The sequence below is a fragment of the Strix aluco genome, chromosome W (genome assembly GCF_031877795.1).
Source record: "Strix aluco isolate bStrAlu1 chromosome W, bStrAlu1.hap1, whole genome shotgun sequence".
Taxonomy (NCBI): domain Eukaryota; kingdom Metazoa; phylum Chordata; class Aves; order Strigiformes; family Strigidae; genus Strix; species Strix aluco.
Genome location: NC_133970.1, coordinates 35,864,064 through 35,876,721, shown reverse-complemented (window position 1 = coordinate 35,876,721; position 12,658 = coordinate 35,864,064). Strand labels below are relative to the sequence as shown.

Sequence of the window (12,658 nt, the reverse complement as noted above, 5' to 3'; positions counted from 1 at the left end):
TCCATATTATACAGTGAAGTGATGGAGAACAACACTGACATTGGATGATGTTAAATGTTACTAAGAAGTAAGAAGAGGGTTCTAAAATTCATTTAATATTTCATTAGAATTGGTTCTCAGATTAATTCTTCCCAATGCTCCTAAGCCACAGTTGCATAATTCCTTTTTTAAAATACCTTTTAATTTTTTTTTCAGAAATAGTTCTAGTAAGTGATGCGACACCACAAGTAGTACAACCAGCTGCCTTTGAGAAAGGAATGTCATTTGTGGCAAGGTCTGTTTTATTTCTGCTGATTTAGTTGGAAAAGGGACTATATTACATATGGTTAAAAAAATGGGAAAAGATCTTCTCAGCCATTTAGAATTTGGCATGACTTCCTGAAAAAAATGTAAATTTCTTAAGGACTTGGCTGGCTCTGGGATATGAGACATACTGATTTGTAGACTAGGAATGAGGTTTCACTGGCAAGAGAAAGAATAATACTGTTAAAGTCCAATGCGTGATCTACATTTGTAGGAAAGGCTACAGCCCAGGCCAGGCTGTTGTCATTCACAACATAATGCCCAGCTGTGCTGTGGGGAGTGGGCATCTGCTTGGGATTTCAGGAGTTTCTAATAAAGGCTGTAGAAATATTTCCAACAATGGGATTTCTAACAATTTTATTGGAATCAGGTGAAAGCCAGTGTAACAACAGCTTCTTTGCCCACTCAATGAAACCAGAATCATTTACCTGCTAAGTAACAAGTGGCACACACTTTGCACTATAAATTTCAAGACAAAGAAACCTGTCAGGGACTGAACTACAACTGCTTAAAGACTGGTGTAAATTGTGTTACGTCAACTTTGCTCTCTTCATCATATACTTACTATTCAAGAAGGCATTGTACTTTAAGGAAGTTCAGTATCAAAAAGCACCTCAATGAAAAGTATGGTACCAAATCAGGTGGTGGTGAAATATTCAGGTGAGGGGAGCCCTTGGAAACAAAGCCTAATTAAAATAGGCTTCTCCTTTGTATATAAAAAAAAAAAAAAGTGCTGGCTTCTATTATTTTAAATCCAAATTCTTCAAAGTGATCAAGGTAGGTAAATCAATCAGAATTTGTCAGTTATAACAACATTCCTGCTATATACACATGATCCCGCACCTCCCCAATCAGATTAATAAATTCCACTGTGTCCTGATAATAGAATGAAACTAAGAAATTCCCAAGTATTTACATTCTGCTTTCTTGGGATCCTTTGATCCTCATTGCCTAGCAAGGAAGAAAGACCATTTCTGTAGTTCAGAGCTGGAATGCAGGGAGGTCAGTCACACAAATGGTGGAAATAGGTAAGCAAATCTGCTTGTCCAGTCAATGGAAAGCAAATTAAGATTCATGCACTGGTGTTTTTCCTACTGGAGTTAAAGGAGGCAGATAAGGTTTTTTCCTTCTTCTATTTCTTCTTGCACTTTGTCACTGGATGTGGCTATTTCAGCTTGTGCCGAGAAGACTGCACAGATGAACGTCAGAATAGTGCCACCAATAGCTGTGTAGAAAGCCCAGCCCAAGGAGCAGTCTCCTAATTTATAAGCAGAAGCATAAGGTCCACAATAGCTTATTGCTTTCTGGCATCCTCAACCTGCAGGGTAAAATATCAAGCCTAAGATAAGGAAGAGGCCTAGAAATAAAAACAGAAAGAGAAGTTTAACAAATGATCAGTTAAACACCAAACATAGCACATGTAGTAATGGTTATCATGGTGACTACTCACTCATAAGTACCAGGACTGGGAGAAGATGATGCTTCCCCATCCATCCTTCCTTTACTGATTGATTGTTCCCTAGTATATACCATGCAGTGTTTTATCTAAACTTGGAGCTATCCTATGATTTTTCTTATGACAGATTTATTTCATATGATAATGACTGTTCTTAACTTTAATCCCTGTATTCCCTCTACGTCGTTTGTTTTCACACATTATTGTTAGATATACAGAGCTTGCAAAATATTCGAGCATCTCTACCTACTGTTTATGCTTGCACTTTTCGAATACTTAGGAATGTTTGCATCCACTTTTGAATTCGTATTTAGCTAGCCCTCTTTCAGCTTTATTTAGTCATTTATCATAAACATTTTTGCCTTTTTCCTCTGGATTTTTTCTACCTTGATTTTCTTGCCTGGAAAAAATAAAATCTCAAACTGCATTTCCTTATTTGGCCACAGTAGGATATACTAGACAAATAATACAGCCAGTTCAATAAGCAAGCTGCTTTCACAATGAAGGGATTCTGGAATCAGTCACAAACTAATGGATCTAAGTACACACCGCCAGTGCATAGGTAACACTGGGATCCTTTAAACAGATAATCAACTGCTGCAGAAGGAAAGCACATTTCTAGTGATGCATGAGCAAAAGCCTCAATTCCCGATCGTGCTAAACCACCTGAACATCCTGCTGTGCCTCAGGAAAAAGCTCAAGCTAGATGATTTGCCCATCTGATTGTCTCTCATCAGCTGGATAACCTGCTCAGCCTGGTGGCAGAACTCAAAGAAGAGGTCGAGAGATTAAGAAGTATTAGGGAGTGTGAAAGGGAAATTGATTGGTGGAGTAACACCCTAGCACCCCTAAAGCAACAGAAGCAAATAGAGGCTCCAAAAGAGGGAGCTGATCCCTCACCCTCTTGCTACCAGGCAGAAGGAAGGGACCTAAGAGATGGGGGAGGCTGGAAACAGGTCCCTGCTCAGGGAGGCAGGAAAATCCTCTCCCGACCTCCCTCACCCTCCATGGTGTCCCTTCACAATAGATTCGGGGCCCTGGAACTTTTGAGTGAAGAAGAGGAGGAAGTAAATGAGACAAACAAGGAGGAAGACCAAGGTCCACCAAGGCCAGGTCATTCTAGACCAGGTATTAAAACCAGTTCTAAAAAGAACCCCAGAAGAGCCATTGTAGTGGGTGACTCCATTCTGAGGGGTACCAAAGGCCCCATATGCAGACCAGACCCACTTCATAGGGAAGTCTGCTGCCTCCCTGGGGCCCGCATCAAGGACCTCCAGGCAAAACTCCCCGTTCTAGTGAGACCCAAGGACTACTACCCTCTCCTGGTTTTTCAGGTAGGTAGTGACGACATTACCAGGAGAAGTCCTAAAGCAATGAAGAGAGATTTCAAGTCCTTGGGGAAAGTGATTAAGGGGTCAGGGGCACAAATTGTGTTCTCCTCCATCCCTTCAGTTGGGGGGATGGATGAAGGAGAATACCGGAGAACCCAACAGATGAACTTGTGGCTCCAAGACTGGTGTTACCGTCAGGGCTTTGGATTTTTCAATCATGGGTTGGTATACAGGGCACCAGACCTTCTGGCATTAGATGGGATGCACCTGTCCCAGAGGGGGAAGAGGATCTTGGGGCAGGAGTTAGCTGGGCTCATTGACAGAGCTTTAAATTAGATCGGAAGGGGGCAAAACACCAGCCCATCTGAAGTGCATGTATACCAATGCACACAGCATGGGTAACAAACAGGAGGCGCTTGAAGCCATGATGAAACAGGAAAATTATGATGTCGTGGCTATTACAGAAACATGGTGGGATGTCTCCCATGACTGGAGTGCGCCTGTTGATGGCTACAAGCTCTTTAGGAGGGACAGACAAGGAAGGAGAGGGGGTGGGGTGGCGCTGTATGTTAGGGACTGTTATGATTGCTTTGAGCACAAGTATAGGGAAGACAGGGTGGAGTGTCTTTGCGTTAGAATCAGGGGGAAGGCCAACAGGGCAGATGTTGTAGTAGGAGTCTACTATAGGCCACCCACCCAGGACAGAGAGGTGGATGAAATATTCTATAGGCATTTAGGAGAAATCTCACGATCGCTTGCCCTTGTTCTTGTGGGAGACTTTAACTTCCCAGACATCTGCTGGAAATACAACACAGCAGAGCGGGACCAGTCCCGGAGCTTCCTGGAATGTGTGGGAGAGAACTTCCTGACGCAGCTGGTGAATGAACCGACCAGAGAAGGTGCCCTGCTGGACCTCCTCTTTGTGAACAGAGAAGGACTGGTGGATGATGTGGAGGTTGGAGGCCGACTAGGGCACAGCGATCATGAAATAATAGAGTTCTCTATTCTTAGAGAGGCCAGGAGAGGGCTAAGCAGAACTGACATCCTGGACTTCAAAAGGGCTGACTTTGTCTTGTTTAGGCACCTGCTCGAAAGGATCCCTTGGGAGATGATCCTGAAGGGTAGAGGGGTCCAGGAAGGCTGGGCACTCTTTAAGAAGGAAGTGTTAATGGCTCAGGAGCAGGCAGTCCCCAGGTGCTGTAAGAGAAGCCGGTAACAGAGAAGGCCACCCTGGCTAAACAGGGAGCTTTGGCTGGAACTCAGGGAGAAAAGGAGAGTTTACAGCCTTAGAAAGAAGGCGCTAGCCACTCACAGTGATACAAAGAGGCTGTGAGGCTATGCAGGGCAGAAATCAGGAGGTCTAAAGGCCAGCTGGAAATTACTCTGGCTTCAGCAATCAAGGACAACAAGAAATGTTTCTATAAGTATGTCAACAGCAAAAGAAAGACCAGGGAGAGTCTCCATCCCCTGCTAGACACAGGAGGAAACATGGTAACAAGTGATGAGGAGAAGGCTGAGGTCCTTAATGCCTTCTTTGCCTCAGTCTTTAATAACAAGACTAGTTGTACTGAGGGAATCCAGCCTCCTCAGCCAGAAGACACAGACTGGGAGAACGACCCCCCCACAATCCAGGAGGAGACAGTCAGTGACCTACTGCATCACATAGACACACACAAGTCTATGGGACCAGACGGAATACACCCGCGGGTGCTGAAGTAGCTGGCTGGGGTGCTCGCTGTAGGGAGTGGCGTTCGGAAGATCTCACGATGTACGGAAGGAATAGCTGTAGCCCTCCCTTGTTACGAGGTAAGGTGATGGATAGGCTTGTAATGTTAAGGGCACACCCACGAATGAGGTACTTGGTGAATGTATATAGGTGAGATACACAGTTTAATAAACGGACATTTTGTATCCATCATATTGGTGTTTGTACTGATGTCCCCGTGAAGGTCTTAACCTCCTGCAGCATTAGTCTGCGATCTGAGCGCCACTGACATGTGGATTGGCAGGTTTAACGAGGCAGGCTAATTGCGGTGTTGCAGTATTAGTCTCTGCGACCTGAGCGCCACTGACATGTGGAGAGGCAGGTTTAAAGAGGCAGAGCTAACTGCAACAGCTCGCCAAGCCGCTTTCCATCATTTACCAGCAGTCCTGGCTGACCGGGGAGGTCCCAACAGATGGGAAATTGGCCAATGTGATGCCCATCTATAAGAAGGGTCGGAAGGATGATCCGGGAAATTACAGGCCTGTCAGCTTGACTTCGGTGCCCGGGAAGCTGATGGAGCAGCTCATCCTGAGTATCATCACACAACACATGCGGGACAACCAGATGATCAGGCCCAGTCAGCATGGGTTTATGAAAGGCAGGTCCTGCTTGACAAACCTGATCTCCTTCTACGACAGGGCGACCTGCTTATTGGATGAGGGAAAGGCTGTGGATGTAGTTTACCTTGACTTCAGTAAGGCCTTTGACACCGTTTCCCACAGCATTCTCCTGGCAAAAGTGGCTGCTCGAGGCTTGGATGATCGCACGCTTTGCTGGGTAAAAAACTGGCTGGATGGCCGGGCCCAGAGAGTTGTGGTGAACGGAGTTAAATCCAGTTGGCAGCCAGTCACGAGTGGTGTCCCCGAGGGCTCGGTTTTGGGGCCTCTCCTGTTTAACATCTTTATTGATGATCTAGACGAGGGGATCGAGTGCACCCTCAGTAAGTTTGCAGACGACACCAAGTTGGGTGGGAGTGTTGATCTGCTTGAGGGTAGGGAGGCTCTGCAGAGAGATCTGGACAGGCTGGAGCGATGGGCTAAGGCCAACTGTAGGAGTTTCAATAAGGCCAAATGCCGGGTGCTGCACTTGGGTCACAACAACCCCCAGCAGCGCTACAGGCTTGGGGAGGAGTGGCTGGAGAGCTGCCAGTCAGAGAGGGACCTGGGGGTGTTGATTGACAGCCGGCTGAACATGAGCCAGCAGTGTGCCCAGGTGGCCAAGAAGGCCAATGGTATCCTGGCTTGCATCAGAAATAGCGTGGCCAGCAGGGACAGGGAAGTGATCTTACCCCTGTACTCGGCACTGGTGAGGCCGCACCTCGATGACTGTGTTCAGTTTTGGGCCCCTCACTACAAAAAGGACATTGAATTACTCGAGCGTGTCCAGAGAAGGGCAACGAAGCTGGTGAAGGGTCTGGAGCACATGTCGTATGAGGAGCGGCTGAGGGAACTGGGGTTGTTTAGTCTGGAGAAGAGGAGGCTGAGGGGAGACCTCATCGCCCTCTACAGCTACCTGCAAGGAGGTTGCAGAGAGCTGGGGATGAGTCTCTTTAACCAAGTAACAAGCAATAGGACAAGAGGGAATGGCCTCAAGTTGCGCCAGGGAAGGTTTAGACTAGATATTAGGAAGCATTTCTTTACAGAACGGGTTGTTAGGTGTTGGAATGGGCTGCCCAGGGAGGTGGTGGAGTCCCCATCCCTGGAGGTGTTCAAGAGGCGGGTTGACATGGCGCTTGGGGATATGGTGTAGTTGGGAACTGTTAGTGCTAGGTTAACGGTTGGACTAGATGATCTTCAAGGTCCTTTCCAACCTAGATGATTCTGTGATTCATATTAATAGTTTTCTCTCCTATGAGGACCGGCCTGTATCTAAGCAGTTAAGGGCTTCATTAAGGAAATGAAAAGTCACATTAGAGTCCCTGTACACATGATGTGTCTTTGTACAAAGATGTGTGATTTAAACAAAATGCCTAATATGCTAGTGGCTACAATGCTCTCATATGAGTCCTGTGTATTGTGTTTGCATGGCAAGGTTTTGGTAGCAGGGGGCTACAGGGGTGGCTTCTGTGAGACACAGTGAGTTAAAACCAGGTCTCCTTCCTACAAGGTATGTAACTAAACATGAGTATAGCTCATAGGTATCAAAATTTGCTTTCTGTTTTCCTTAGAATTTTACTTATAAGAAGAGGAATAATTATGCAAAACAGTTTTTGCTTAAACACAACCAATTTATCCAGCAAATGAATACAGCATTCTAGATCCCAAACACATTACCAATTTAGTTGCCCTTTACTGTAAAGCCCTTTATTTAACCTGACACTTTGAGGAAAATAGCTGGTAAAAGTGTTATCTTCTAGAAGTGGGCTGAAGGTTGTGCTTTTTATGTATGGTGCTGGTTCATCCATAGATGTCATCCAATCCCAAAATTTCTACTAAGTAATAAAACAGTCATTTTTTCTAACCTATACTAACAGATTACCAAGAACAGCTGTAAAGACTTGTTTGCATCTTCTTCAATTCAGTTAGACTAGCCCATTCTGCAGTATGTTAGGTTTTCTTAATTGTTTGTTTAAAGAAATTCAGCCAGATGCAAACAACTTCCTCATTAAGAAAAACTGGGTCCTAGCTAGTAAGCAGTTAATATACACAAAATACAAAAACCATCATCCAACTGTCTAAAATTAATGTCTAAGAATGCCAGACAGTTCACAAAAGAAAGTCCTTCCTCCAGTGTTTTTCTAATGATGACACACCACCATGGGCATGAATGAACTAAATATCATTATTTGTGTCAGTAAAATCTATTACTGAGTGATATCCATTCTCTGTGAAGGGATATCATCTCTGCTTACATTTAAGAATCAATGATAAATTTTATGCAGTGTTTCCTGCCTGATTGGCCAAACTACATTAAGTATAAAGTATTGCTTTATCTTGGACAGGCCTGGATAAGCCATGCTTTCATCCTGCTGAGCCCAGCAGCTGTTTCAGACTAAAAACCAGCATTTCCTTCTCCTCTATTCATCACTAGTTTCCTGTTCTGTGTAATCAGCATGACTACACAATGTATTTTTCTGACTGTACATTGGTATGGTCCAGTTGCCATTTTTCTCTAATGATCACAAGCCCTTTGGTAGTTAAAAGTCACCATCACTGAAGTAAGAAACTGATTCTGAAATGGCAGTGTAGCTGCTGCCACCAAGGAAGCTTTTAAAGTTTACACCCCCTATCACTAACAAACCTAGAAAGCCTGTGTTTAACTGCAAACCTGGCTTATGGCTGAGTCACAAGCAGGACTGAGAAGTTACATCCATCTCTTTTTACCAAAAACAGAGCACTGAACAACTCCTGAAAGCTACTGGTTCATGGCATATATTCCCCAAGCTGAAAAGCCATTACCCAAAACTCAGCCCCCTCAAAAGGCTGCAGCACTGTCAAGTGTATTCATCAGGACTTTACTGAATTAACATTTTTTTTAAGCGTATAGAAAATTCCTGGAGAAATACTGACTGCAGCTCACAATTTGATAAACTACAGCTGTTTTCTCACAGTTGAAAACAAAATTTGGAGAAAAGTCTTAATTATGGGCTGTGAATATGAAATATGGTCAGGTTATCACCTTTTTTTTTCCTTTAGATAGCTAACTTTGTGAATCCTATACTGGCCTAGGATAATAAAAGAAAAAAGTAATGTTTTCACTACCGAACCTACCTTCTACTCCATTTCAGTGCAGACAGAAAGCTTCTCAGGACATGCACGTCTTCTCACTATCACTAATATTTATTATCATTTCTCATTTCATTAATACCTGGTTCCTACTTGCTAGGAAAAGTGAATAAAAATGATTCAATTAAGGCAATTCAACATACTCCACAACAGAAATGACATTATTTGGATTTTATGCTGACTAACAGCAAGTGGAGAAGCACAGACTCCTTCAGCTCAAAACTCCGGTACCCGGCACAATGTCTGAGCTGAGCAGGGTACAAAGATCCCTTCCTGACTCTCCCTCCCTGCCCAAAAAGGGGTGCTCGTATAAAAAGTTCAAGAGGAGCTTTGCCTCCTGCTTCCTAGTAACTACAAAAGAGCTACAGAGATCATTTCAATGATTCCTGCAGCTTAAACAAAATACACACAAGGTGATTTACCACTCACCAACAGAGCAAACCCTGGGTTAAACCAGAAGCCAAGCAATCCAAAGCACTTAACTGTTCAACTACCTATAACCATAGCAACAGCTTCCAGAGAGCCAAAAAAAGAACCACCTCTGTGCTCCTGGGAACACAGATGCAGAGGGAAAGGAAGGAAAAATGTCAATGTGGAAAGAACAAGGTAAGATATAGCAGGGATAGCAAGGGCAGGAGCGGTTAGGATGCTGCTTGGAAAGGCAGGGTCTGCTTTTAAACAGGTGAAATGGTTAAATGTGATACGAATAGCTCAGCAGTCTCTATGCTCTTCCACCTTTGACCTAAGGAGCACCACACAACCATTTTATGCAACACAAAAAAGCCACTGAGCTATTTCTACAGATAATGCTGTAGCCTTGATCTACATCTAACACACATCCAAGCAGCTGCAGTTGAGCAAAAACTATGTACAGGCTAGTCTGTGGCTAGATGATCCACAGGGGGAAAAACCATGGTAAATCCTCAGCACTGATTTCTTGTACCAGTGTTCACAGGGCAGAGCCTGGCCAGGTCCCTTATATCTCTACTTCTTTGACAGAAGTTTATGCTTAATTGCCTATATCCCTGCCTTTCTGTAACCACTGCTCAGTCCCTGGGGCTCACCTGCTTGCAGCTCTCTCATTTTGGTTATTTATTTGCATTACCACAGAGCCAGGCAGCTCTGCTCACAGTTTCTGCCTCCAATAGCCAACAACCTACTTTTCAGATGAGACACACAGAAACAGAGCACAAGGCAGAAGCGAGATAACCCCAACCAGCACACTGGCAATAGTTTCATCACATCTATAGCCTGACAATTAGCAAGTTTTTCTTTTACAGCCTTTGCAACAAGACAAGGAAAATGTCTATACTGTGGTTCTGTATCAAGGTTTTGGTAGTGGAGGAGCTAAAGGGGTGGCTTCTGTGAGAAGCTGCTAGAAGCTTCCCCTCTGTCTGATACAGCCAATACCAGCCAGCTCCAAGACAGACCTGACACTGGCCAAGGCTGAGCCAGTGATGGTGGTAGTGCCTCTGTGATAACATAGTTAAGAAGGGGAAAAATTTGCTGCACAACAGCAACTGCAGTCAGAAGAGAGGAGTGAGAATATGCGAGAGAAACAACTCTGCAGACACCAAGATCATTGAAGAAGGAGGGGGAGGAGGAGGGGCTCCAGGCACTGGAGCAGATTCCCCTGCAGGCCCTGGTGAAGACCATGGTGAGGCAGGTTGTCCCCCTGCAGCCCATGGAGGTCCACGGTGCAGCAGATATCTACTCTGCAGCCTGTGGAGGACCCCACGCTGGAGCAGGTGGATGTGCCCTGAAGGAAGCTGTGACCCTGTGGAGAGCCTGTACTGGAACAGGCTCCTGGCAGGACCTGTGACCCTGTGAGGGACCCACACAGGAGCAGTCTGTTCCTGAAGGACTGCACCCCATGGAAAGGACAAGTGAAAAGGACCCATGCCAGAGCAGATCATGAACTGCAGACCATGGGAAGGAAAAGGACCCACGCTGGAGAAGTTCGTGGAGGACTGTCTCCTGTGGGAGGGACCCCATACTGGAGCAGAGGAAGAATGTGAGGAGGAAGGAGCAGCAGAGAGAATGTGTGATGAACTGACCACAACCCCCATTCCCTGTCACTCTGCACCACTCAGGGGGAGGAAGTAGAGAAATCAGGAGTGAAGTTAAGCCTGGGAAGAAGGGAGGGGTGGGGGTAAGGTGTTTTAAGATTTGATTTTATTTCTCATTACCCTACTCTGATTTGATTGTCAATAAATTAAATTAATTTCCCTGAGTCGAGTCTGTTTTGGCTATGACAGTAATTGTTGAGTGATCTCCCTGTCCTTATCTCGACCCACAAGCCTTTCGTCATATTTTTCTCTCCTCTGTCCAGTTGAGGAGGAGGAATGATAGAACTGTTTGGTAGTCACCTGGCATCCAGCCAAGGTCAACCCACTACAATGTCAAAAGGAGTGAAATGGGTTTTCAGTTGCTTGTGGAAAGCACAAAGCAGCATGGGAGTGCGTGGTTTTGTTTTCTGAAGAGTCCCCAGGAGGGATGGCAGAAGAGAACACTGGATGGGCTGCACAGAGACAGGAGCAAAGTATTCTGCTAATGAATGAAGGATGTCAGAGAGCATGGCCTGGAGCTTACAAGGGGCTGAAAAGGGGAGCCAAGCGCCTTATCCTTGGCATTCATTTATACTCACAGTGCACAGGAACACAAGACCAGCTCCTAGCACAATCTACTGATTTGTGTATAAAAGTCACTTTCTGGATCAATCAACTATTATAACTCAGGTTTCTTGAATTTGACTCAGTTATTCTTACACTTGACTCATTTAAATATTACTTCTGTATTTAATCTGCATTGTGCTGCTTTCTAAGCCATTTAATGCTGTAAATTAAGATTAAAGCACTTAAGCTTTTTTTAGTTGTCAGTTTTCTGTTGTATAATTTTATGTCAGCATAATCTGATGAAGCAACAATTATCTCCTGTCAACAATTTGCCTTGAGACAGATCTGTCAGGAGGACACTAAATATTAATGATACAGGTTTATTTTTCTTAATAAATCATGTTTTGCTCTTGTCCCAGTAGCTTTGAACAGAAGCCAATCTTCAAGAGAAAGAGCACAGAACAAAATTCTGGTGCTCTGTCTGAAGAAAAGTTTTCTGCAAGGAATCCTTCTAGTTCCTTGTGCTAACGTACAATAAATGAGTTTTAATTCACAGCCGATCTACCTGTGGATTAATTGCTGTTTGTTCCACCAGCTGGGAGGAAAAAATTCATTTTGAAAACATTACAGGCTGTTTTCCACTGTGGTCCTCTACAGGCTCGCAGAGCTCAGGCTTGCTCTGTTCTAGTTTTAACCCCCTCTCTGAGCACAGCTGCACTCCTGGGTGGTGCAGCTTCTGCTGTATGCATACGCTTGTTCCTAATTCTTAATTAGCTCTATCCCACTTCTTTAAATCAGTATGATAATTTTTCATAATTACATTTTCCTTCTTGTTAGTTGTAGCCAGCACTCAGTTACCTTTTCTTTTAGGAGTCCTTAAAACAGAGGGCTGAAAGACTGCTACACAACACTGCCATATGCCTAGGAATGACAACAGAAAACTATTTAAATTACTTTTTTATCCAGAGACCTAATCTAAAACTCTTTGGTATAAATCTGTCAGCAGAGAACATTTTCTCATGTTTCACTGAAGGCAACTTGCCCACATAGCATTTTATTATCAATCCCTAATTACCTGCTTTCAAAGAGAAATAAAAAATTGTAATCATTTTAATCAGATCACAGCTAATGAGGTGGGCTCAGGCCAGCTGATGAGGTCGTCACAGCACTCCACACTGGCTATAAGAAAAGGGGTGAGGATAGCGCCAAGGCACAGAAGGGAGCGCTGGTTACGGTACCCGCAGTGTAGTGGTGCCCAAGACCTGCCTCCACAGCCGCTCTCCATCCACCTGGGTAACTGTAGGCCCCACTGAACACAAGCAGCTGACCAGAGGCAAGAAGGTCTTTGCACAAAAAGAAAGGGGAGACTGCAAGCCTGAGCGCCTTGGAGATCACCTCTGGCTCATTCAGAAATGCTGCAAAACAAATAGAAGAAAAACTCCTAACAATAAGAAGATCAATGC

General features: G+C 44.5%; 2 pseudogenes; both read right to left on the bottom strand.

Annotated features, from left to right (window-relative positions):
- Positions 1-81: 81 nt before the first annotated feature.
- LOC141917606 (uncharacterized) lies at positions 82-1,335 on the bottom strand (annotated as a pseudogene).
- A 68-nt stretch (positions 1,336-1,403) lies between these two features.
- LOC141917806 (LHFPL tetraspan subfamily member 2 protein-like) overlaps positions 1,404-12,658 on the bottom strand; it is a 33,465-nt pseudogene continuing 22,210 nt past the window's right edge.